Source organism: Ovis aries, chromosome 1 (assembly GCF_016772045.2).
Source record: "Ovis aries strain OAR_USU_Benz2616 breed Rambouillet chromosome 1, ARS-UI_Ramb_v3.0, whole genome shotgun sequence".
Taxonomy (NCBI): Eukaryota; Metazoa; Chordata; class Mammalia; order Artiodactyla; family Bovidae; genus Ovis; species Ovis aries.
The window spans coordinates 91,783,016-91,807,795 of record NC_056054.1 but is presented as its reverse complement, the minus strand read 5'-3'; the positions used below and the strand labels follow the sequence as shown (position 1 = coordinate 91,807,795).

Genomic DNA, 24,780 nt, shown 5'->3' with positions numbered 1-24,780 from the left:
AGCTAAGTTTATTTCCTTATTGTTTATTAGCATAGCCATAGATTTGAGTCATTGGTCATTTTAGCAGTCTAATTTTTTAAATAGTTTATTATATTTTTAAAGAAATATTCTAATTCTTATAGTTCTATTTTGTTTTTATTCTTTCCTTAGCTTGATTTTGTTATACTTTTTGTAGGCTCTTATGATGAATCTTGATTTTATAAGAAAGATGTGAATTTTTTTCTTGATCAAACTTTAGCCTCATTCCAGAAGCATTACTAAGTTATATGTGTACTCAGTCATGTCCGATTGTTTCTGGCCTTACGGACTGTAGCCTACTAGGCGCCTCTGTCCATGGAATTCTCCAAGTAAGAACACTGGAGTGGGTTGCCATTTTCTCCTCCACAGAACCTTCCCGACTCAGGGATTGAACCCATGTCACTTACATCTCCTACATTGACAGGAGGATGCTTTACCACACTGACTTACATATTCTATATTTATATTTTTTAGTCCCCTCTCACCTGCCCATTCTTTTAAAGGTGATTGCTACATAGTATAGTGATACAGATGGTGAACTCTGGTATGTATGTGCACGAGTGTGTATCTTTCAAATAGAGAAAATTTAGTAGTACCACCCTAACGTGGGTGTGAGGTTTGAATTGAGAATTGTACCCATGAAGTGCTTAACACAGTAAGGGCTCAGTAGCAGTCTGACCGTTGTTATATTTTGTTTATGGTCATGCTGCCAGGCTTTTCAGAGTTCCCTAACCAGATATTGAACCTGGGCCCTCGGCAGTGAAAGCACAAAGTTCTAACCACCAGACCAGCATGGAATTCCTTATTTTTCCTAAAAACACTTTATTGAGATTTTTGGTTTTCTTAACAGTCTCATTGTTTTCAAAAAAGGAAAGCATCTATAGAATTTTTAAAAATTACTATTTATATGTATTTGTTTTTGATTGTGCTGAGTCTTTGTGGCTGCAGTGGCTTTTCTCTAGCTGTGGCAAATGGAGACTGCTCTGTAGGTACAGGGCTCGGGTTTCTCACTGTGGTGGCTCCTCGTTTCAGAGAAAGATGCGAAGGTGTCAGTAGTTGCGATTCCCAGACAGCACAGGCTCAATAGCTGTGGCTCATGGGCTTAGTTGTTCTGCGGCATGCAGGATCTTCCTGGATAAGGGATTGAACCCATGTCTCCTGCATTGGCAGGTGGATTTTTTTTTTAATCACTGAGCCACTAGGGAAACCCTGCATCTATAGAATTTTATGAAATTTTTTTATCTCAAAGTACTGCATAGTTTCTAGCTAAACCATGGGGTTATTTCTCCTCTCTCTAGTAATTCTGTTCACAGTAAATAAGTATGAAAAATGTCTAGGGTTTCCCTGGTGGTTCACTGTTTAAGAATTCACCTTGCAATGCAGGAAACACTGGTTTGATCCCTGATCTGGGAAGATTCCACATGCCAGAGCAACTGGGCCCATGTGCCATAAATACGGAGCCATTGCACTGTACATCCTGTGGTCTGCAACAAGAGAAGCCTGAGCATTGCAACCAGAGAAAACCCAAGTGCAGCCACAAAGATTCTGGACAGCCAAAAGTTTAAAACAAGAAAAAAAGATTCTAATTCATTAAAAAAAAAAAAAAGTATAGACCTGTATAAAGGACAAGAATGAAATGAGACACCATTGAACATTTCAGTTAGTTTTTCAAAACAAGGGAAATGGATTGAATATTTTTGGATCTGATCGTTGACCTAGTGAGTTGAGTGAACTACAATCCAGGATCATGCAAATGAGGTATAAAGGAAGCCACTTGATCTATTTCCCAGAAGTCTATGGTGGCTCAGGATCTGGAGGTGATAGGTATCACAAAAGTTAGGCTTATTCTCTGGATAAGTAAAATCAGAGGCTCTTGACTTGGGGGATAATAGGTGTAGATGGAGGGTCTGGATGAGGTACTTGGCTATAATTGAGGAAATTAAAGTGTAAATCTGCATATTAAACAGTGGGACATTCATGTACCCAACTTGATTCCAGATTGCCAGTAGTGAACTTTTACATTTCACTATTCTTCACTGTGCTTCCCAGGTGGCTCAATGGTAAAGAATTTGCCTGCAAAGCAGGAGACCCGGGTTCAATCCCTGGGTTGGGAAAATTCCCTGGAGAAAGAAATGGCAACCCCCTCCAGTATTCTTGCCTGGGAAATCTCATGGACAGAGGAGGCTGACAGGCTGTAGTCCATGGGATCACAAAAGAGTCAGATGCAACTTAGCAATTGAACAACAACAGTAGACTAAGAAAGTGAACATGGAACAGCGACGGGTTCAAAATTGGGAAAGGAGTACAACAAGGCTATACGTTGTTACCTTGCTTGTTTAACTTACATGCAGAGTACATCATTTCAAATGCTTGACCGTATCACAAGCTGGAATCAAGATTGATGGGAGAAATATCAACAATCTCAGATGTGCAGATGATACCACTTTAAATGGCAGAAAGTGAAGCGGAACTATTGAGCCTCTTGATGAGGGTGAAAGAGGAGAGTGAAAAAGCTGGCTTAAACCTCAACATTCAAAAAAAAACTAAGATCATAGCATCCAGTTCCATTACTTCATGGCAAATAGAAGGGGAAAAAGTGAAGCAGTGACAAATTTTATTTTCTTGGGCTCCAAAATCACTGTGGACAGTGACTCCAGCCATGAAATTCAAAGACACTTGCTCCTTGGAAGAAAAGTGGTGACAAACCTAGATAGCATATTAAAAAGCAGAGACATCACTTTGCTGACAAAGGTCCACATAGTCAAAGCTTTGGTTTTTCCAGTAGTCATCTATGGATGTAAGAGTTGGACCATAAGGAAGGCTGAGTGCCGAAGAGTTAATGCTTTTGAACTGTGGTGCTAGAGAAGACTCTTGAGAGTCCTTGGACTACAAGGAGGTCAAACCAGTCAATCCTAAATGAATTCAATGATGAATATTCACTGGAAGGACTATTGCTGAAGCGCCAGTTCTTTGGCCACCTGTTGCAAAGAGCTGACTCATTGGAAAAGACCCTGATGCTGGGAAAGATTGAAGGCAGGAGGAGAAGAGGACAACAGAGGATGAGATGGTTAAATAGCATCACCAACTCAGTGACGTGAATTTGAGCAAACTCCAAGAGATAGTGGAGGACAGAGGAGCCTGATGTACTATGTATGGTTTATGGGGTGGCAAAGAGTAGGACTCGATTCAGCTCAGCAGCTGAACAACAATAAAAGCAACAAAAAACGTCTTTCTCACTTTGCTTGCTGTAATTAGAGGTTTTTTCACTCTCTGGAGGAAGTAGATATTTAGAAGAGGCCTTCTAATGTTGCTATTTGGTGTTCATTTCTGATTAAAAAGATTGCCTTATAGTGAAGCCCATCAGTTCATAGATTCTACTGTCTCTCACAGATGATTATAAGCAGTTTTAAAGTATATTTAAATATAAATGGATGTGAATCAGTGGAAGGGTCATCTGACTTCTGATGAGAGCCAGTGTCATAAGCCATGCATTTTGAGATAGTTAAGAATTCTCAACGTTTATCTCTCATCTGGCTTCAAATATAGGGACTAGAAAAGCTAAGTATTCCCTTTCTCAACATTTCTGGCATTAAGATAGTTCTCATCTACAGTTTATTCTCCTAAAATACAAGCAGAAGTCTGTTTAGAGCATGATTTTCAGAAAGTATTTACCTTCTTGATAAAAGGGACAGAAGTTGCTGGTGTCACCCATCTTCCTCCTTTTCCCTTCCTTGAATTTGGATGATTCTTGGAACTCTGACATTATTATATGTTCATGAGGGTAAAGGCAAGAGCATCTCAGAGGTTCTAGCTTTGATGTTGTTAACAGCATCAGCTGCCCGCGTTTGTTCTTGTCTTATGAGCCACTGTTAGTCACGACAGCTGCACATGTCTCTGATTGATGCAGCCATCCACATGAAAGAGCATGAAAGGACGTAACATAGGAACCAAAGGAGAAGTAAAGTAAAAATTATGGCATTCTGAGTTAGTGACAAGCTGTTGGTTACAGATTAATGACAGAGCCTCTACAAAAGAAGCAGTTTAAAGGCCTTTACTGGCAGTCTGGGAGTTAAGACTCTGCACTTTGATTTCTACCACTTTCTGCTGTAGGGGGGTGCAAGTTCCATCCCTGGGGGAGGAACTGAGATCTTACAACATGCTAGTGACACAGGCCCCCACCCCCACCCCCCAACAAGTGAGTAAAATACAAAAGAACTCTTGGAAGTATGATAGGTAAAAAACTCAATTGGTCTTTTCTTTTTTAAAAATCATTTATTTATGGCTGTGCTGAGTCTTCATTGCTGCATCTGGGCTTTCTCTAGTTGTGGTGAGTGGAGGGTACTTTCCTTGTGGTGCACAAACTTCTTGCTGCCGTGGCTTGCCTTGTGGAGTGTGGGCTGTAGGCATGCTCCCTTCAGCAGTTGTGGCAGTGAGCTCAGTAGTTGTGACGTACTGGTTTAGTTGCCCATGGCATGTGGGATCTTTCCACACAGGATCTGATCTGGGTCTCCTGCAGTGGCAGATGGATTCTTCACCACTGGATCACCAGGGAAATCCAATCGATGGGTTCGATAAATTCTATTTAGCCTCCTAGAAAACAAAACAGAAAGATTTTTAAAAGATCTAAAAAGTATAAGAAGTCTTTTGCTTACCAGTATGAATTATAGAAAAAGAAATTACCAAGTAGTATAAGAAATTCTCCTATAAACCTAGAATTGCCAGTCTGAAATGACCCATTTAATGCCATTGCACTAACAGTAAAGGATTTCTGTCAGTTATATATCATCATAAAGGGATGATACTTGATGGGTTAGAATGGAGATAAGCAGAGTTGCCAAAGAATCGAGTAGGTAACCTACAGAGAAATGGGAATCTAAATAGGATCTTTAAAAGTAGCAATACTAGGAGGTAGAAGATGCTGAAACTAACTGCAACAGTTGGGAGATTGACAGGGAAAGATTTGCAACCTAGAATTCTATATCCAAACTGTTAATCGATGTGAGAGTAAGATGTAGACATTTTGCAGCATGCAAGGATTCAGAAACTGCCTCCTATACACCACTTTCTAGAGCTGTTAGAGAATGTGATCCACAAAAATATTAGTAAATCAAGAAAGTGAATGGTAATGCCTAGAATGACAGGTGTATACTAGCTAGTTTATACTGAAGCTTGAGGGCTAAGGAGCCCATGAAGGATGCCTCAAGAAAAAAAATTGAACTACTTCTATTGAATTTGTTATCTTAGGTCTTTTCAGTTCAGTTCAGTCACTCAGTCGTCTCCAACTCTTTGCAAGCCCATGAATTGCAGCACGCTAGGCCTCCCTGTCCATCACCAACTCCTGGAGTTTACCTAAACTCATGTCCATCGAGTCAGCGATGCCATCCAGCCATCCATCCTCTGTCGTCCCCTTCTCCTCCTGCCCCCAATCCCTCAACGGCATCAGAGTCTTTTCCAATGAGTCAGCTCTTCGCATGAGGTGACCAAAGTATTGGAGTTTCAGCTTCAGCACCAGTCCTTCCAAAGAATACCCAGGACTGATCTCCTTTAGAACGGACTGGTTGGATCTCCTTGCAGTCCAAGGGACTCTCGAGTCTTCTGCAACACCACAGTTCAAAAGCATCGGTTCTTTGGCACTCAGCTTTCTTTACAGTCCAACTCTCACATCCATACATGACCACTGGAAAAACCATAGCCTTGACTAGACGGACCTTTGTTGGCAAAGTAATGTCTCTGCTTTTGAATATGCTATCTAGGTTGGTCATAACTTTCCTTCCAAGGAGTGAGCGTCTTTTAATTTCATGGCTGCAGTCACCATCTGCACTGATTTTGGAGCCCCCCAAAATAAAGTCTGACACTGTTTCTACTGTTTCCCCATCTATTTCCCATGAAGTGATGGGACCAGGTGCCATGATCTTAAAAAATATTATTGACAAGTGTTTGACATATCTGATGGAACATTAGAAATGTTTGGGATCAGTACATTGAGAGTTAAGCAGATGAGAGCAAAGGATATTTATCAATTCCAAAAGAAAAAATGTTCAAGAAAATATTACACTCCTTGGCTCAATATTGGACAGTGTTTACAATCACTTAATAATTCAACAAGTAGGTGTATGCTTACTGAGTGCTTGGTATGGTATATTTCTGTGAACAAAGTAAAGTCACTGTCCCCATGACTTAATTTTTCATGGTAGAGTGAAATAAATACTAAATAAATCAGGTGGTGATCATCATAGAGAAAAATGCTCTGGAAATTGGGACAGAGCATGTGAGCGTGCAGGTTTGCGGGGTTTTATTTTAAATAGGGTGGTTTTAAAAGGCTTTCATGATGAAGTGGCATTTGAGTAGAGACTGAAGGAAGAAAGGGATCAGGCGTTGCTTAAATTTGGCAAGGAGCATGTTTCAGATAAACCAAGTGCAACAGGCTGAGATAGTAGCATATTTAACATCTTTGAGTAACGGTATGGTCTGAGTGCAGATACCAAGGGGTAGATGGTTATCAGATGAGGTAAGGATAGAAAGGGCCAAATTATTTAGCGCTTTGTAGATTTATTGTAAGAATGTTGCCTTTTACTGAGTCAGATGCTCAAGCTTTTGAGCAGTGGAATGGTTTGATGGTTGTTTTAAAAATATCACACTAGCTCTAGTGAAGAGAGATTAAAGAAGGAGCAAGGACAGAATCATGAGATTAGCTTGGAGATTGTTTTTGATAATTTTGGCAAGACATAATGGTGGTTTAGACTAACATTGGAGATAGTAAGATAGAGTCAAGTTCTGTATATGTTTTGGACTGGGATTTGATGCATGAAACTTATATGTGGATTTGTTGATATATGATTTATATGAGATACCAATGACACCAAGATTTTTCGCTTTCATCTTAACCAAAAGTAGCAGAAGAATTAGGCTTGAATTTACTGAGGTGTAGAAGACTGTGGGAAGACATACTTTGTTAGGTGTATGTAGGGAGTTGATAGTTAAGTTTTGGCCATGTTAAATTTGATATCTTAAATAAACACTTTATGATAAAATTAGATTGAGTGGGATAGAAGTAGGGAGGATGGTGATGTAAATGTTGAATTCTTAACTGTAAAATTGATAAAGCTATTTAATAGAGGCCTCTCATTTTGGAAGGCATCTCATAGACCTTCTTCCCCCATTATCATGGATGGAGAGGTCCTCACACTCACTGTGCCTTCTCAGAACTTCTCAGCTCCCTTCACTCTGTCATCCTGAGGCAAGATGTAACATACACATTAGGAGTGAGTTTGCTTCTCTCAAAATAAGGGTCACGACTAAACCTTCATGTTCTAAGACCACACAGTTCTGACTCTTCTGTCCTCATCTGGAGTGAAGATGTTGTTGACTCGCTGGAGCTAGGATTTCTTCTCCACGGATTAAAAGAGAAAGTCCCAGGCCCCACCCTTCTTTACCGGCAGTATTTACACCCTCTCTACCATTATCTCCTTTAAATCTGCTAGGACTGATATTATAGTCTTTACCCCTGTTTATCATCCAAGAAAAGCCCCACACTCCCAGGTCTCCCCTCATTTGCTCTGCTTTAATTCCCATGAAGCTTTCCATGTGACAGTTTCTGATACTTGTTCTCTGTAACTCATGGTTTGTCATCAGCAGGGTCTCTGTATTCTCAGGCTCATTTTTGATCCCTTTCTGTACGTCCTTTGCTGTATGGAAACAGAACTCTAGGACACTGCTTCCACCGTAGTCTTCTTATCTGGTGCTGTTTTTCCTTTGATATCTCGTGTGTTACTGGGCCCAGAGATATGAAGTAGGTCTTCTACTTGCTATTTTTGGGACCATTCTTCCTCTTACCTTCCTGAAAAATCTCCAGATGTTAATCTCAAATGCCATTGTTTGTATTGCTCATTGGTACTTTCACATACAACCCTTGGGTCATTCTACTTTCTCTTTCACAGATTTTAGTTCCTAACTCAGTGGTAATCTGTGAAATTCTACAGTTCTAAGAAATTCTAAGAATTTCTGGCAGTTGTAATACGCGCAGATTTGATCCTTCTGACACTCTGGTCTTGATGTTTTTGAGCTCTTTTGTAAGGTTTACGTCATCTGTATTTGCCATTCAAATCTATGATCATATGCTAGACCTTGGCATTTTCAATAGTTGTGTTCCATTTTAAGCATTTCTCTTTGTAAACACTTATCCCATCATTCTAGCTCATTCTGCTTAGTACCAGACTTCCACAGTTATTCCCCATACAGTGACTTATTTTAATCCATTGATTGTACGACTCTTTCACTTTATCTCATTTCTTTATGTTCTCACTTAACCCATTTTCTCTTTAATTTTATGGCTAATCATTTTCATTCCCTGGCATTTAGCCTTGACTCCATATCCCACTTGGTTGAGCTTCCTTGGCAGAACCACCATCCTAATGCTTTGCTTATGTGGTTACATACATATCACAGGAGAAGAAATACTGACACCAACTAGTTGCTTGCCCAGTTCATGACCACTTAACCTCAGAGACACCCTAGTGTTGCCTGCAACTGTGCTGTGCATTCACACCTTCTCTGTCTAAAATGTCCAACATGTCACCCTCTGTCCTCACTCCCAGATACTGGTTTTGCTTCCTACTTCATTGAGGAAAATGAAGCAATCGAAAGAGTACTTCTGCAGGCTCCCTCTACCATATTTACATATCTACAAGCACTTGCACCCACAGCTCTACGTTTCTGTTATCTTATTTAAACCCTCTTCCTCTATAGAGCCAGTTGCTCCAATTAAGATACACTTAGATTCCATCTTATGTTATGTAGCCGAGGACATTGGTAGTTTGGCCATCTCTGCCAATTTCAGTTTTTTCAGTCTCTAGCAGTTATTTCTATCAGCATTTTAGTATTCTGAAACTTTCCTTCTGTCTTTAAAAATGAAAGAAAAACACAAGACTCTCTCTCTTTAACCTGCTTTTTCTACCAACAACTGTCTCCGTTCTTTTTTTATTTCTTGCAACAAAAGTTTTGAAAGAATTGCTAATAAGAATGATCTCCATTTTCTCCTGTCCTAGCCTCTTAAATATACATATTTGACTGTCAGCATTCTCCCAACATTGTTCTTTTCAAGGTTACTGGTAACCTTTGCATTATTAAGACTAGAAGTCACTTCTCAGTCATTGTCTTAATACCTTATATATCAGCAGCATTTGACACAGTTGTTCATTTTCTCAGTACATTTTATTTGTTGAATGCTTGGCTACTTTTTAGTTTTCCTTTTACCACACTGATTGCTTCTCTAAACGTTGGATGTGCCAGGCCTCACTCCATGATCTATGATTACAGTCTTATGACTTTAAATACCATCCATATGCCTGCAATGTCCAAATTTATATTTCTGGCTCAGTACTCTCCTGAAATTTCAGTTTTGTCTGTTCTACAGACTGTAGCATCTCTGCTTGAGTGTCTGCTTTCTCATATAGTACAGTGAACCCTTTAACAGTGCAGGTTTGAACTGTGTCGGTCTGCTTATATATGGATTTTTTTTTTCCCACTAAATACATACTGCAGTGCTACACAATCTAAGATTGGTTGAATCTGCAGATGTGGAATCATGTATTTCAAGGTCAGCTATAAAGTCATACTTGGATTTTTGACTGACTGATCAGTTGGGACCCCTAACTTCTGTGTTATTCAAGGGTCAACTGTATATCCAAAATTGAATTGACGCCTACTCCAGGCTGTTTGCCCTGGCAGCCTTGCCCCATCTCAGTTTGTTGCATTTTTCTCTTGCATAGGCCAGAAATCTTGGGATCATCTTTGACTTCACTGTTTTTTCATACCCAAAGACAAACTTACCAGAACATCTTTTTGGTTCCACTTTTAAAATATATCCCCCAGTCCCACAACTTCTACATCATTATTGTTAGTTCCATGATACTAACTTAGTTTCAACCACCATCATTTCTTGTGTGATTTGCTACAGTAGTCTCATAAATCATCCTCATGCTTCTAATAGTGTCCTTCAGTTTATTCTTGGCACAACTGCTAGAGTGAATCTCAAAGTGTGTCACTTCCCTGCTCAAAATATGCTGTGTTCAGAGTAAAAGATTCTATGGAGTCGTATAAATACACGTTTCATCTATTACTGTTCTTACCTCTGACTCTGCTACAGCTGTACTAACTGTTTCTGAAACATGCTAGGGATGCTGCTGCCTGCCTGTTTTCTCTAACTTTCTTGCTCTAGTTGTTTGCATAGCTGACTTTCATGTATCCATCAAGTCTCTGATTAAATGTAGCTTTGCCAGTGAGATCTACTCTGATCACAGTATTTAAAATTGCGATTTGAATACAGCATTGTAAAGCAACTGTATTCCAATAAAGATTAATTTTAAAATTGCAATTAACCATTTTACTCATCTTGCTGTGTTTTAAATATATAAATATATATAAATATATTTTTTAATATATAAAACATCACTTTTAAAATGTATTCTGTAATTTATAGCTTGTTTTTTGTGTTCTTCCCATTGGAATGTAAGTTTCATGAGGATAAGTATCTTTTATTCGTTAAATCCCAATATTTTACACAAATTTAGACCCTTCATCTGTTGAATAAATATTTGTTAATTTAGGTATAGGGGAAGAAAGAGGTAGTAGAGGTGCCTGAATATAGGAATTATCCATTTTTTCCCTTTTTTTTAATTGGTGAAGAATTGCTTTACAATATTATGTTGGTTTCTGCTGTACAGCAATGCAAATCAGTCATAACTAAATATATATTATATACACAAACACACACACAGAGGTTGTTTACATGTACCCTCTCTCTAGAGCCTTCCTCTCCCATTCCCACACCTCTGTGTCATCACAGAGCTCCAGGCTGGGCTCTCTGTGTGAAATAGTAGCTTCCTATTAACTACCTGTTTTATACATGGTAGTATATATATATACATGGGCTTCCCTGGTGGCAATAGTGGTAAAGAACCTGCCTTCCAATTCAGGAGACTTGAGAGATGCGGGTTTGATCCCTGGGTTAGGAAGACCCCTGGAAGAGGGCATAGCAACCCACTTCAGTATTCTTGCCTGGAGAATCCAATGGACAGAAGAGCCTGGTGGGCTATGGTCCATAGGATCTCACAGAGCTGGACGCAAGTGAAGTGACAGCATGCATGGGTACAAGCCATTAAACTGTGCTAGAGATGTCTAGTCTAGCCCCATACTATTAATAGGGGCTTCCCTGGTGGCTCAGATAGTAAAGAATCTGCCTGCCAAATGGGAGACCTGGGTTCAATCCCTGGGTCAGGAAGATCCCCTGGAGGAGGGCATGGCAACCCACTCCAGTATTCTTGCTTGGAGAATCCCATGGACAGAGGAGCCTGGAGGACCATTGGGTGGCAAAGAGTCAGACTCGGCTGAGTGACTAGGTGGCATGATAAGTGTATATGTGTCAGTTCTGCTTTCTCAGTCTGTCCCGTCCTTACCTTCTCCCACTGTATTAACAGGTCCGTTCTCTACCAGGTGATCAGTGCCATTTTCTAGATTCCATATATCTGTGTGTGTGTTACTGCTAATATATGATACTTTTCTCTTCCTGACTTTACTCGGTAAAAGGCTCTAGGTTCATCCACCTCACTGCAGTTGACTCAGATTTGTTCCTTTCTATGGCTGAGCAACGTTGCACTGTATATACGTACCACATCTTGTTTACCCGTTCATCTGTTGGTTAGCATCTAGGTTGCTTCCATGCCCTGATTATTGTCTGCCGTGAGCATTGGAGTACCTGTGCCTTTGGATCTGTGGTTTTCTCAGGATATATAGCCAGTAGTGGGATTGTTAGGTTATATGGAAGACTTATTACGAGTTTTTTTTTTTTTTTTTTTTAAGGCATCTCTGTATTGTTTTCTGTAATGGCTGTATCATTTCACATTCTCAACAGTGCAGAAGGGTTCCCAGAATTATCAATTAAATGTTGAAGGCTTCTTACTTTCTCTTTTAATTGGAGGCTCTTGCTCTTTTAATTGGAATCTTTAAAGCTAGTCCCTACACATGAACCTTCAACTTGAAAACTTTGAAAGATGCAAACATGTGTCAGGCATGAGTGAAATCGCACCTTGCCCTCTGTCTCCTGTTGCTGACAATCCTTCAGCTCTACCATCTCTTCCCTCCTCTCCTTCTTCCTCTTCCTTGCCTGTTCACTTGATGCCAGCACCTGTATGCCAGCTTTTGTACTGTACGGTGACTTAGTGGTAAGGAATCCACCTGCCAGTGCAGGAGACTGGGGTTCAATTCCTGGGTTGGGAAGGTTCCTCAGAGAAGGTAATAGCAGCCCACTCCAGTATTCTTGTCTGGAAAATCCCATGGCCAGAGGAGCCTGGCAGCTACAGTCTACAGGGTTGCAAAAGAGTCTGGCACAACTTAGTGACTAAAGAGCAACTGCTCTTTTCAAGGTACTACACTGTAAGGTTAAAAATGTTTTCTTTATTTTTTTGTGTTTGCTTTTTTATGTATTGTGTGTGTGAAGAGTATTATAAACCTATTACAGTACTATATCACAGATTGTTTTAGTTGGATACCTATGCTGACTTTGTTGGACTTATGAAAAAATTGGACTTACAAATGTTCTCTTGGAATGGAACTCATTTGTATGTAGGAGGCTTATTGGATTTAGTGATGAGGTTAGGTTTAAGTTTTTATTTTTTATTGTCTTTTGCGCTTTAAAAGATTAAATTAATTTAGTTATTTATGGCTGTGCTGGGTCTTCGTTGCTACATGGGCTTCCTCTAGTTGTGGCGGGGGTGGGGGTGGAGGCGCTGCTCTAGGTGTGGTGTGCCAGCTTCTCATTGCAGTGGCTCCTCTCGTTTCGGAGCACAGGCTTCAGTAGTTGTGGCACATGGTCTTAGTTGCTCCGCAGCATGTGGGACCTCTGAGGGTCAGGGTTGGCATCCATCTCCTGCACTAACAGGTGAATTCTTTATCACTGACCCACCAGGAAAGCCCCTCTTGTGCTTTATTATTTTGTTTCTTTCCTGCCATCTTTTAAGTTAAAACTTTTTGGTAATTTATTTTATATCCACTTTTGGCTTTTTAAGGTATTGCTATTTAGTGGCTAAGTTGTGTCTTACTCTCTTGTGACCCCTGGTCTACAGCCCTTGAGGCTCCTCTGTCCATGGGATTTTCCTGGCAAGAAGACCGGAGTGGATTGCCATTTCCTTCTCCAGGGGATCTTCCTGACCCAGGGATCGAACCTGCATCTCCTGCATTGGCAGGCAGATTTTTTACCGCTGAGCCACCGGGGAAGCCCAGTCTTAGATATTACAGGTTTTATGAAAGGTAGATCATGGTGTTCTAAACTACAGATGTCTAGTTACAACTGTGAGCTTCTCTCCAGTCGTGGCATAGGGACTCTACAGCTACTGTGGGCTCAGTAGTTGGAACACAAGGGCTCTCTAGTTGTAAGCCCAGTCTTCATATTAACCCATTTATTACTGTTACTGTTGCTCCACATCTCTTACGTTCCGTTGCTCTGAAAGCTGTTCTTCAGCATTTCTTGTTTTGCAGGTCTGCTGGCAATGAATATTGTCAGCTTCTTTGGAATAGATGTTTGGAAATGTATTTACACTGTTTATAAAATTCTGGACTGCCAGTTTCTTCTTTCCGCATTTAAAGTAGTTAAAGTCATTACTTTGTATTCTGGCCTTCTTTGTTGTTAATTCTATCATTCAGACTGTTCTTGACTGAGTGTTGTTTGGCAGTTCTCTGGCTGCTTTCAAGGTTTTCTTTGGTTTTCTCCATTTGAACCCTGATGTTTTTATGTTTGTCTTTTGTTTATCCTGTGTGTGGTTCACTGAACTTGCACCTGTAAGTCGATGGCTTTCATCAGTTTTGGAAAGTTGGCCATTAAAAAGATTTTTCTCTCTCCGCATTGTTACTGTCTTCTGGGAGTCCAGTTACACATTTGTTAGACACTTGATTTTGTTACACAGGTCCCTGAGGCTTTGTTCATTTTCCTTCAGTCTGTTTTCTCACTTCTTCGTTGTTGTTACAGTTTCTCATTTGTGCTCATTTTTGCTCACCCTTTTCTTCAGTCATCTCCCATTTGCTACCAGACACATCTGGTGAATTTTTTCAGTTATTGTACTTTTCTAGAATTTTAGCTTTTAAAAAATAGTTTCTATTTCTTTGCTGAGACTTCATTTAAATTTTGAGTAAATACACAGTAGCCTATTCGAAGTAGTTGCTTAATATAGCAGTTGAACTATCTTGGTGACAGTTTGTATTGAATAGGTTTTTCTTTACTTTGAGTCATACATTCCTATTTCTTTGAATACCTAGTGATTTTTAATTGTGATTTGGACATTATGGATGATATAGAAATTCTGGTTTCTTTCATCTTCCTCTGTAGAGTGTTAATTGTTCTAGCAAGCAGTTAAATTATTGGCTGATCACCTTGATCTTGTGTAAGCTTGGTTTTACTCTTTGTAAGGATCTGTGGAAATCCAAGGTATTGCCCAAGCCTCTCTCAGCGTCTGAACTCTGTTTCTTGGAAGATCTTGTGAAGACTTGATTTTAGACTTCGTTAGGACAGAATAGGCCTACGGTAGAATTTATTCCAAGTAGTAATTCAGTTTAGTCAGTCATGTCTGACTCTTTGTGACCTCATGGACTGCAACACGCCAGGCCTCCCTGTCCATCACCACCTCCTGGAGCTTGCTCAAACTCATGTCCGTCAAGTCGGTGATGCCATCCAATCATCTCATCCTCTGTTGTCTCCTTCTCCTCCTGCCTTCAGTCTTTCCCAGCATCAGGGTCTTTTTCAATGAGTCAGTTCTTCGCATCAGGTGGCCAAAGTATTGGAGCTTCAGCATCAGTCGTTCCAATGACTGTCCCAGACTGATTTCCTTAGGATTAACTGGTTGGATCTGTTTGCAGTCCAGGGGACTCTGAAGAGTCTTCTCCAACACCACAGTTTAAACGCATCAATTCTTCAAAAGCATCAAGTATAGTTCTTTGTTTCTTTTAATGTGTAGCCTTTCTGGTTTCTCAGATGGATGCCTGGGGAAGTAAACAAAATCTCTTCTTCCACTGGCTCAGCTGGAATTCTATCTCCTAGAACTGCTTGATCTCCAGTTTCTCTCTTTACAGTGTCAACTTCATAACAGCTGCTCTTTGTTAATCCCTGCATAATCTCATCCTGTGTATTACTGCCCAGAGATTGGCTAAGGACTTGTGAGGAATTCATTTTTTCTTCTCCTTTACCCCCTACTCCCCAATCTCATCCTACACAGCTCCTTCCATTCTAGTGCCTTACTCCATGAATTCCACTGGCTCATGAAGTCCCAAACCCTGATTTCTGCCTCCTCAGCTCAGAGAGACTTCTGTGTTCTGCTTAGATTCCAGCCCTCTGTGCTCTTATCATGTAATTGTCTTCAGACAGAATGATAGTCTCTAAGAATTATAAGATTTTTCTGCTTACAGTCCAGTGACTGAATATAGTTGTATATTTCTGACTTGTTTAATAATCTTTGGTTGCAGGGCTATTCTGGTACTAGTTATTCTGTGATAGTTTAAGAGTGAAAGTCACCTTTGCTCCACCTTAATATTTTTTATCCCTGATTACAGTTTTCTGTATAGTTAGAGAATGGTGTTTGTGGATTGTTTTTGAGGATCAGTATGGTTTAAGAGAGAGTTCAGTTCAGTTCAGGTCAGTCGCTCAGTCGTGTCCGACTCTTTGTGACCCCATGAATCGCAGCACACCAGGCCTCCCTGTCCATCACCAACTCCCGGAGTTTACCCAAACTCACGTTCATCGAGTCAGTGATGCCATCCAGCCATCTCATCCTCTGTCATCCCCTTCTCCTCCTGCCCCCAATCCCTCCCAGCATCAGAGTCTTTTCCAATGAGTCAACTCTTCACATGAGGTGGCCAAAGTACTGGAGTTTCAGCTTTAGCATCATTCCTTCCAAAGAAATCCCAGGGCCGATCTCCTTCAGACTGGACTGGTTTGATCTCCTTGCAGTCCAAGGGACTCTCAAGAGTCTTCTCCAACACCACAGTTCAAAAGCATCAATTCTTCTGTGCTCAGCCTTCACAGTCCAACTCTCACATCCATACATGACTATTGGAAAAACCTTAGCCTTGACTAGTCGGACCATAGTCGGCAAAGTAATGTCTCTGCTTTTGAATATGCTATCTAGGTTGGTCATACCTCTTCTTCCAAGGAGTAAGCGTCTTTTAATTTCATGGCTGCAGTCACCATCTGCAGTGATTTTGGACCCCCCCAAAATAAAGTCTGACACTGTTTCCACTGTTTCCCATCTATTTCCCATGGAGTGATGGGACCGGATGCCATGATCTTCGTTTTCTAAATGTTGAGCTTTAAGCCAACTTTTTCACTCTCCTCTTTTACTTTCATCAAGATGCTTTTTAGTTCCTCTTCACTTTGTGCCATAAGGGTGGTGTCATCTGCATATCTGAGGTGATTGATATTTCTCCCAGCAATCTTGATTCCAGCTTGTGTTTCTTCCAGTCCAGCATTTCTCATGATGTACTCTGCGTATAGAATCTAATGTCAGACATTTTTGTTAAAGAGGGTATTGTTTGGAAGGAATGATGCTAAAGCTGAAACTCCAGTACTTTGGCCACCTCATGCAAAGAGTTGACTCATTGGAAAAGACTCTGATGCTGGGAGGGATTGGGGGCAGGAGGAAAAGGGGACGACAGAGAATGAGATGGCTGGATGGATGGATGTGAGTCTGAGTGAACTCTGGGAGATGGTGATGGACAGGGAGGCCTGGCGTGCTGTGATTCATGGGGTCGCAAAGATTCGGACACAACTGAGCGACTGAACTAAATTGAACTGAACTAAAGAGTATATAGTGATGGACCCTTGACCAGAACTGTGTAAGTTAAATTTCTCAAAAATGTTTTCCTAAAGAAATAGCTTTTCTTGGAATTAGGCTGTTAAAGAAAAAGCAAGGATGGATGTTTTGGAAATTTTGAGAACCAGGCATCAGTTGGCAAAGTAGGGAAAGCAGGAGTACAGTGGGTAAGACATGTATCTCAGACCAGGATCCATAGCATCACCCTACTTCCCTCTTTGTTGGGGGAAGGGATGAAGCAAAGGAACTCCAGTTATGCTCCATCCAGATGCACTTGAGGGCTTCGGGGATAACCCTCCCTGCATGCTTTATCTGAGCCTCCACTTCCAGAATCTCCAGTTTTCAAAAGTAGCCTGGAATACAGTATTGTAAAGTAAAATAAAGTAAAAAAAAAAAAACAAAAAAAACAAAAGTAGCCTGGAGAGAGAAGTTGTTTTACTGTTAAAGAAGGGTATGAAATAAAATTTCCATGCCAGAATGTAAAGATTAAGCATGAGACCAGATTGATGGACACAAACCACAAGCTACTACATTCTTTGCGAGGGGGTATCAAAGGAAGGCAGGGTCTTCCGCATCTTGTCTGCTTATAATCTCATGTTTGGAAGGGTGCTGAGAACTGTGCCAAGCAGTGGGTTGTGAAGATAGGGGAAAGCGGTGGCTGAGGGAACAGCTGCAGACCTGCTGCTTCTAAGCTCACTCGCACTCCTTTCGGGGCCAAGACAGTTGTATTTATTTGCTCCCTTGGGTGGCTGTTCCTTGGGTCTCACTTTCTCTAGGATGCCAACCACACTAGCTGTGTGCAAATGACTTACCTTGTGTATTTTAACTTTCTTTTCATAGTATTCTGGTTTTGTATTTTTGTGAATTTTAAACAGAGGCCCTTATTCCTGTACTGTATTCCCAGGTACATGAGCAGTGTCAAGCATAAGTTAGCAGGAGCTCTGGGTCTGCACAGTTGGAATACTTTTTGTTGCTGTATCACCAGAAAGAAAAACTATTTGGGGTCTATAATATAGCCTATTGAACTACCTTATATTTGCATGTTAGAGCTGGCTTTTCTTACGGTGTCCTCTTAATTAAAACCCATTCATCTTCAGTGTTTCATGGAAGGCTAGGTTTTAACTGGGTTGGGCCCATGAGTTGGTTGCCTTCTACTAAAAGGTTGGAAATTAGTCTGAATCAAAAAAGGTGGTGCAGAGAGGTTAGGAGAGGTTTGGGCCAGGTAAAAGGTGCAGAGAGGGGAAGCCAAGATTAGACGAAGGTCCATCTCTGTGTGTGATAAAGGTTTCCTGTTACAAACCTCTAATCCCAGGGCATGGGGCTCGCTTTACATACCAGATCCATCCTTTGCTTGATTGGGCTAGGCCTACTGTGCACAGCAGGCTGTATATATGTATGTATGTATGTATGTATGTATGTATGTATGTATGTGTTTTTGTAAAAAAAATTTCAGTGGATAAGGATAGGTGTTAGGAACAATGCCTCTGTACCCATCTTGAGCTGCCCAGGGATGGATATATGAAGCAAGGACAAGATCCTTAACCTTTAACATTTCTGGGCGTTTCCTCCTTGACTTCCAGAGAGACCATCACTAGTGGCTTCTTTGTTTAGTTCCCAGAGCCAGTGTCCTATCCTGCTGTAGCGGTGATTAGTGTCATGGAGTTAAAGAAGAAAAAGGGTTGCTTTCACATGCTGTGAGATCACTGCAAACCTGCCTCACTGTGTTGTAACAGGGCAAATGCAGTAGTACACACTGGGTGATGTGTGTCTGATCCTGGGTTCTTGTCTCCCTCAGTTGCTGCCCCCTTCTAGTTGCTGTATTTGTCTGCACTTTGTAGGACTTCATGGGATTCCCTGGTGGCTCAGATGTAAAGTGTTTGCCTGCAATGTGGGAGACCCGGGTTCATTCCCTGGGTCAGACAGATCCCCTCTGGAGAAGGAAATGGCAGCTCACTCCAGTACTCTTGCCTGGAAAATCCTATGGACAGAGGAGCCTTGGTAGGTTATGGTCCATGGGGTTGCAAAGAGTTGGACACAACTGAGTGACTGCACTTTCACTTTTCTAGTTATGGTATTTGTCTGTGCTCTGTAGGACTTCACAAGTCACTGATCTGGCGATTGCTTGGTGGCCTAGTTTGTGTAAGTGTGTGGTCTTCTCCATGTTCTTTTAGGGCTTAATTGTTTACAAACTTCTTTTTATATTGAGAAAAATAGCCAAACCATCTTTAGCAAAAATGTTCTGTACCAGGCAAAAAGATCTGAAACATAAGCTTGGGGGCCCCTCGTCTTGAAGTGGGGGGGTCTTGAACCATACTTTCTTTCATGTTCCCTTTCACCTGTTTCCTATTTAGAATAAGATCTTCTGTCCTAAATCTAGATTCCTGCCCATTCCTCTATTTCACCCTGACATCCTCCACCTCAAATAATCCATATGTCTATATGTATGGATTGTAGAATATCTACTATCGAATGATTTGTGCAAAAATTTGTGATCCAGATAGCTGGTAGAAATGACATACAAATTCATATCTACCATCAGTCTTCTCAGGAACGGGTATGGCAACAAATCAGATTTTCCTATCCAGACAAATTGTTTTCCTGAAGTTCATTTATTGTCAGAAAAAGCAGCTTGTTTACTGAAGTTCAGTGTTCATTCAGCTCACTTGTTCAGTAGGTATTTGAGTACTCACCATGTACCAAGTGCCAGGCTAGGTGATGATTATGCATACAATAATACAAAAACAGAGATGGTCGTTGATGTTTTGGGAGACTCACCATCTTTACAAGGCTCGAGATTGAGTAATGGGTTCAGTAGTAGTTCATGATAATCTCCAAAAATAGTTCGTTCATTTTGGTTTTGCGGAAAAAGCCTTGTTAATTTTTGTATCGTAGTTTGTGAATCTATCCAACTATCTGAGGAACTCATAGGCTCAGTGAGTCAGTTCCCTTGCAGAATGTTTGCTATGACTAGAAGAAGAAGTGGGCATGGCTGAGAGTTAGCTTGAGATACAGGAATTTCAGAAGATTTGAGAAAGAAACATTCTTCAGAGTCATCAGTTACCATTTGGGAAAGGGACAGATTGGTTGAGATGAATGTTGCTAAAATTCTGAAAAGCGAAATCTGTATTGGTTGAAAATGGTTGATCACTTTTCCTTTGCAGCAATGTAAGCCTGCCTGTCACCATTTATGGTTGATCTCTGATCTCTGTATGGCTGGTACTTACCTTTGAGATCTTAGCATAAGTGTCACCCTAAAAGAATCTTCTGTATATCCAGTCTATAGTTTTTAACCATCCATATATCCTCTTTGTCACATCACTATTTAAATTGTTTTCTCATTAATTAGAATGTAAGGAAAGGAAGAATAGGACCCTGTTTTGTCTTGTTTACTGTTGTATTTCTAGCCTTTGAATGCTTCTGGCAAATAGAAGAACTCACTGACTGGATACTTTGAAGTCTTATTAATGACATATATAAGTCATTATGACTTATATATAATATATATAAATATTTACACATCTTGTGATTTCATATGTATATCTTGTGATTTTATTATATATATATGAGTATGTGTATAGACGTACACAGAAAAGTGTCTAAAAGTGCAGTTTAGAGAATGCCTAAAATATAAATGAAATAAAATCTGAATTGTCTTTTACTTAGCTACTTGATAAATGGAAATATTAGGTACTTTAGTTCTGTGGAAAAAGAAACAAAAGCTGCTGAGATGCTAAATGGCATCATCACCCAAGGAAGTTTGGAAACCTCTTGGCTATAGTTAATTCTTTTATTGATAGTAATTTGGGTTGTTTCTAATTTCGGCTAGTATAAAAAATAATTATTTTGGAGTTCAAGAAAATAAGATCTATCACTACTTCCACTTTTTCCCCTTCTATTTGCCGTGAAGTGATAGGACCGGCTGCCGTGATCTTAGGTTTTTGAAGTTGAGTTTGAATTTTAAGCCAGCTTTTTCATTCTCCTCTTTCACCCTCATCAAGAGGCTCTTTAGTTCCTCTTCACTTTCTACCATTAGAATGTTACCTTCTCTGTGTGTGAGATTGTTGATATTTCTCCCAGCAATCTTGACTGAAGCTTGAGCTTCATCTGGTCTGGCATTTTGCATGATGTACTCTGCATGTAAATAAACATGGTGACAATATACAGTCTTGTCGTACTCCTTTCCCAGTTTTGAACCAGTCAGTTGTTCCATGTAAGGTTCTAATGGTTGCTTTTTGACCCCATATAGGTTTCTCAGGAGACAGGTAAGATGGTCTGATAGTCTCACGTCTTTAAGAATTTTTCACAGTTGCTGTGATCCGCACAATCAAAGGCTTTCTTTCACATAGTCAGTGAAGCAGAAGTAGATGGTTTTCTGGAATTCCCTTGTTCTCTCTGATCCAACAGATATTGGCAATTTGATCTGTGGTTCATCTGCCTCTTCAAAAGCCAGCTTATACACTTGGAAGTTCTCAGTTCACATACTGCTGAAGCCTAGGTTTAAGAATTTTTGGCATAAGCTTACTAGTGTGTAAAATGAGCGCGGTTGTATGATAGTTTCAGCGTTCTTTGGCACTGCCCTTCTTTGGAAGGAGGAATGAAAACTGACCTTTTTCAGTCCTGTGGCCACTGCTGAGCTTTCCAAATGTACTAACGTATTATCTGCAGCACTTTGACAGCGTCATCTATCACAGCCTTGTCGTAGTGAATGGGCTTGCTTAACTCAAATATGCCATTTATATATATGTATATAAAACTATGAACTTCTCATTTTCCTTTAAAATTACTTATGCAAATACTTTGTCTAGAATTATGATGCTTTCTTCAATAAAGGTTTGAATTTCCTTTCACCGGTTCATTGAAGCACTACCAGGTTGAGGCTATTAAATATCCAGAATGAAATTGTTTCAGACCATCAGATGATGTGTACTTGGTCTAAAAATTCGTATGGTGTACTTTGTGACTACTACTTCTAAGGATTCATCTCTCTCCCGCAACATTATAGTAACTTTCCTTTAGTCCTGTAGAGGTAGTAAAGGAGCAAGTGACTGCTGGTGGCAAAGGTAACACTTGTGAAACCATCATCACAGTCAGAATAGTGAACGTATTTTTATTATTCCCAAAAGTTTCACTTTCACATTTGAAAGCTGTTTCTGCTGTATCTCTAATTCTAATTTGACGGTTTTCTTTCAGTACTTTAAAGATACAGCTCTACTCTGTTATGGCTTGAATTGTTTCCAGTGAGAAGTCTATTGTCCTTTTTTAAAAAATTAATTTATTTAAATTGTATTTCATTACAATATTGTAATGGTTTTGTCATACATCAGCATGAATTGGCTACAGGTATACATGTGTTCCCCGCATCCTGAACCCAACTCTCTCCCTACCCTATCGCTCTGGTTGTCTCAGAGTACCCGCTTTGGGTGCCCTGCTTCATTCATTGAACTTGCACTGGCCATCTATTTTAAATATGGTAATGTATATGTTTCAGTGCTGTTCTCTCAAATCATGCCACGTTCACCGTCCCCCCTTGAGTCCAAAAGTCTGCTGTTTACATTTGCCGCCTTTGCTGCACTGCATGTAAGATCGTAGGTACTGTCTTTCTAAATTCCATGTGTATGTTGATATACAGTATTTATCTTTCTCTTTCTGACTTACTTCACTTTGTTTAATAGGCTCCAGGTTCATCCACCTCCTTGAAACTGACTCAAATGCAATCCTTTTTAGTGGAATATAATACTCCATTGTGTATAAGTACCACTACTTCCTTATACATTCACCTGCTGATGGACATCTAGGTGCTTTCATGTCCTCCCTATTATAAATAGTGCTGCAGTGAACATTGGGGTACATGTGTCTTTACCAGTTCTGGTTTCCTTGGGGGGGGTGGTGTATGCCCAGCAGTGGGGTTGCTGGGTCCCATGACAGTTCTTTTCCCAGTTTTTTAAGGAATCTCCACACTGTTCTCCATAGTGACTGTACTAGTTTTCATTCCCACCAGCAGTGTAAGAGGGTCACCTTTTCTCCACACCCTCTCCAGCATTTCTTGTCTGTAGACTTTTTGATGATGGCCATTCTGACTGGTGTGAGATGATACCTTGTGGTTTTGATTTGCATTTCTCTAATAGTGAAGTTAGGCATCTTCTCATGTGTTTATTAGCCATCTGTATGTCCTCTTTGGAGAAATGTCTGTCTAGGTCTTTTGCCCACTTTTTGATTGGGTTGTTTATTTTTCTGGTATTGAGCTTCATGAACTGCTTGTATATTTTGGAGATCAATTCTTTGTCAGTTTATTCATTTGCTATTATTTTCTCCCAATTTGAGGGCTGTCTTTTCAGTTTGCTTATAGTTTCCTTCATTTTGCAAAAGCTTTTAAGTTTAATCAGGTCCCGTTTGTTTATTTTTGTTTTTATTTCCACTACTATGGGAGGTGGGTCATAGAGGATCTTGCTGTGGTTTATGTCAGAGAGTGTTCTGCCTTTGTTTTCCTCTAAAAGTTTTATAGTTTCTGGTCTTACATTTAGGTCTTTAATCTGTTTGAAGTTTATTTTTGTGTATGGTATTAGAAGCTGTTCTAGTTTCATTCTTTACACATGCAAAACTATAATAAAAAATCTTCCAGCAAACAAAACCCCAGAACTAGATAGCTTCACAGGTGGAATTCTTCCAAAAATTCAGAGAAGAGCTAACACCTATCCTACTCAGACTCTTCCAGAAAAATGCAGAGGAAGAAAAACTCCCAAACTCATTCTACAAGGCCAGGATCACCCTGACACCGAAACCACAAAGATGCCACAAAAAAAGAAAACAACAGTCCAGTATCACTGATGAATATAGATGCAAAAACCCTCAACAAAATTCTAGCAGAAAGAATCCAACATATTAGAAAGATCATACATTATGATCAAGTGGGCTTTATGCTAGGAAGCAAGGATTCTTCAGTATTTGCAAATCAATAGTATGATACGCCATATTAACAAACTGAAAGATAAAAACCATATGATTATTATTAGATACTGTTCTGTCTTTATTCTTCTGTATATATCTTTTTGCCTCTCAGTACTTAAAATTTTTCTTTATTATCAACTTTAAGCAGTTTGAACACAATTTATCTTTGTGTAATTTTTTAAATGTTTCTTGTGCTTGGAGGGGGTTGAGCTGCTTAGATCTATATAGGTTTTATAGTTTTTGTCAAATTCGGGAAATTTTATTGCACTGTTACAATTTCTTCTAATACTTATTGCCTCTTCCCTCTCCCTCCCCTCCCCATTTGGGGATGCCAGTCATACATGTATTAATTTTATTACAGTTGTCCTAAAACTCACTGTTCCTTTATTGATCTCTCCTCCAGTTTTTTTCTGTTTGATTTCAGATGGAATTAAGAGCAGGTTAGATGTTACAGAAGAAAAGATTAGGAACTTTGAAGAAAGGTAGCAGTGTAAAGTAACAGCTTGTTCTACTAATGAAGTCTTAAGTAACTGAAACATCAGTTGATGTTATGGTGTTCCTTTTCTGAGTTAAAGTTTATCTTCTGTTCCCGTTTCTATTTATGTGAGAATCCTAATGTCTTTCCCAAGCTTTCTTGAAATTTCTATCCTTTTGGTTCTCATCATGTGTGCTCAGAGTGCGTGCTCTCTGCAGCTTTTCAGTTCAGTTCAGTCGCTCAGTCATCCCTGAATCTTTGTGACCCCATGAACCGCAGCACGCCAGGCCTCCCTGTCCATCACCAACTCCTGGAATCCACCCAGACCCATGTCCATCGAGTCGGTGATGCCATCCAACCATCTCATCCTCTGTCGTCCCCTTCTCCTCCTGCCTTCATTCTTTCCCAGCATCAGGGTCTTTTCCAATGAGTCAACTTCGCATCAGGTGGCCAAAGTACTAGAGTTTCAGCTTCAACATCAGACCATCCAGT

At 40.1% G+C, this 24,780-nt stretch overlaps 1 protein-coding gene across 7 annotated transcripts in view; it reads left to right on the top strand.

Moving 5' to 3' along the window:
- TRIM33 (tripartite motif containing 33) overlaps window positions 1-24,780 on the top strand; it is a 146,908-nt gene that overhangs the window by 73,339 nt on the left and 48,789 nt on the right. The gene's annotated exons all lie outside the window — the stretch shown is intronic.